The sequence below is a fragment of the Rhinopithecus roxellana genome, chromosome 3 (genome assembly GCF_007565055.1).
Source record: "Rhinopithecus roxellana isolate Shanxi Qingling chromosome 3, ASM756505v1, whole genome shotgun sequence".
In the NCBI taxonomy this organism is placed as follows: domain Eukaryota; kingdom Metazoa; phylum Chordata; class Mammalia; order Primates; family Cercopithecidae; genus Rhinopithecus; species Rhinopithecus roxellana.
The window spans coordinates 94,592,335-94,595,008 of record NC_044551.1 but is presented as its reverse complement, the minus strand read 5'-3'; the positions used below and the strand labels follow the sequence as shown (position 1 = coordinate 94,595,008).

General features: G+C 51.8%; 1 pseudogene; it reads left to right on the top strand.

Annotated features, from left to right (window-relative positions):
- Window positions 1-505: 505 nt before the first annotated feature.
- On the top strand, window positions 506-1,948 carry LOC104670755 (annotated as a pseudogene).
- The last annotated feature ends 726 nt before the right edge of the window (window positions 1,949-2,674 follow it).

The window sequence follows — 2,674 nt, the reverse complement described above, 5'->3', positions numbered from 1 at the left end:
CACAGGCAATACAAACGAAAGGAATGAAGAGGAGACATTAGAAATCAAATGAAGATGGCATCATTATGCAGCTATGATGAAACAAAAAGGATCGAGTCGCTACTCATTTGATGCAGGCAGTGTCACAAAGAGCAAGACTTTTGCCATATTTATCTACCACATCTGGAAATTATAGAGAGTATTTGAGTGTATGTGGGTTGTGACACTTGAGAGAGAGGATTAGGGAAAGGAATAGTTCATTAGGCCCTTCCAGTGTTTACCCATTGTTAATATGCACATGCTATCACATTTTACATCTGTGTCAACCTCTGTGATGGCGTCTGGGGGTCTAGAGGTAACTGCCTAAATGAAAAACATCCAATTCTCTATGCCTTAATTAGAAATGTTCTGACTGAAACCAAGAAAATGATGCCCTGAATTGTAGACACATTTGTAGGTCTTTAAAAAATACATGTTATTTTGACTAGCAGCTGCATTCCTGCTCTCTGAGGGAAAACCTGACGTTATGGCCACCCAGTCAGGCATGGAGAAGGAGCAGATGCAGCAGGAGGACGCGGTGGCGGGAGGGCAGAACAACGAGGCTGCCCCTGCCTCTGGCGATGGCTGTGGGACCCGGAATCAAGATCTGGCCGCCTCTGTCCCACCGTCTCCAGCGACGCGTCTCCCTGGGGCAGCGCCGCCCTGAGGAGCGACACTGCCGTTTCCAACACCGCAGCCGCCACCGCCGCCTCCATTTTCGTGGCGGATGAGGGCCCGCGGCTGCCCTCCATGGTCGCCGTGCCGGGGAAGAGGCATTCTGACCTCCAGGGCTGCCGCAGGCCTCACCAAGTCCTTGGATGTGTGATGCCCCACGGGGACAGCCAGGCCGCTGTGGGGCCATCCCCAAAGGCCACTGGCCACGCCGACGAGCACCCGGCCCAGACCAAGAGACCCGGAAACAACCGTCATAGGAAGCAACCTGACCGCGACGAGACTGTCCCTGCTCAGAGGCCTCCAGGGCGGCGTCTGTTTCCTGGGCCTTTGCAGCCATCTTCTCCAGGGTCCCAGCCCAGCAGCCGTTGCCATTCCGGGGCTACTGTGTCGAGTCAGGCAACGCAGCCAGGCCCTGCACTCCTCAGCCATGCATCTGGGCCAAGCCCTGCTTGCCGAAGCCGCATCGCCCTGCCAGGTCCTGCTCTCCGCAGACGTGCATCTGGTTTAGGCCCTGCCATCCGACGCTGCACCACCCAGCTAGGTCCTGCTCTTCCCCGCCGCGCTACTCAGCCAGGCCCAGCTCGCCTTGGCCGTGCACCCGCGCCGGGCTATGATCTCCGCAGCCGAGCCACCTCGCCAGTCCCTGCTTTCCGCAGAGGTGCATCCGGGCCAAGCCCTGCCCTCCAACGCCGCGGCAACCCCCCATGCCCTGTCCTTCGCGGCCGCACAGCAAGGTCAAGCCCTGCTCGTCACAGCACCAGCATGACGCCAGGCACTGTCCTCCGGAGCCGTTCCACCCACCGAAGATCAGCCCTTCTCAGCCGCGGCTCTCCTCCTGGTTCAGCTGATGAGAATACTCTTTCCCATGGCGCTGGCTTACAACAGCTGGTCTTTCAGAGCAGCCCAGGTTCTTCTGATCCTGAGGTCCCAAGAGGTACTTCCCCGCCTGGTTGGCATGCAGTCCGTATGCGTGCCTCCTCACCGTCACCCCCTGGGAGGTTCTTCCTTCCCATCCCTCAGCAATGAGAGCTACTCCTCCTCTGGTGCTTCCAACTCCTCCTCCCAACTAAGTTTTCTGGGCAGAGTTCCTCTTCCTCTTCCCCCAGGTTTTTGGGCCTGAGATCCATCTCCACTCTTAGCCCTGATAGCCTTAGGCGTGCCTTGATGCTAGAGCTTTATGTTCCGAGCCCTGCCCCTCCAGGAGAGCAGGCGGAAAGAAAGCACAGCACACCTCACTTCACCGCCTGAGCTGTGACGCTCTGTGAACATCATCTAAGATTCTCAGAAGGAATCAACATCTACCCACTTTGTGAATGGCCTGCCTGCCCTGTGGTTACCTGTGAGGTCTCCCAAAGTTCCAGCCATTAACCAAAACCCTGAGTAGTTTTGAAGCCTCCCCTCCCCATAACTCCATCACCTAGCATTTACCTGCTGTTGGCCTTTGATTCTGGGCTACCTTCTTTCTCAAGAGAGTTTGCCTTTGCCCTTGAGCTGAGATTTCTATTTTCCAAGTTGCCTCTCTATAGTGAAATACTTTAATTAGTAAAATAAAAGTGTTGGTTTTGTTTAAAAAAAATATGCATTTTATTGAAATATAATGAATTAATATTTGGCATATGGAAAAAGCGTTGGTATGTTTGCTTATATAGTCATATGATCTACAATTAAAAACAGGAGCTTAATCAACCTCAAGTGAACTTCAGTGACTCCAATTCCCCTACCTACCTCACTGGATGTATCTGGAGAGCCATCTATCCTATACTGATACTGGAAATTGCTACCTAAGCTTTATTTCACTTTGGACCATTCTAGATACAGTAGATAAATGATAATAGATTGGTGATAGATGGATGGTATATAGTAGACAAAATGCTTCAAAAATTGAAAACGATATGCTACTATAAACTTTTACTGAACATGTGATAGGATATTATTTTCCTTATAGGTTCAAAAATCTTAACTATGTACTAATTGTTTAGAT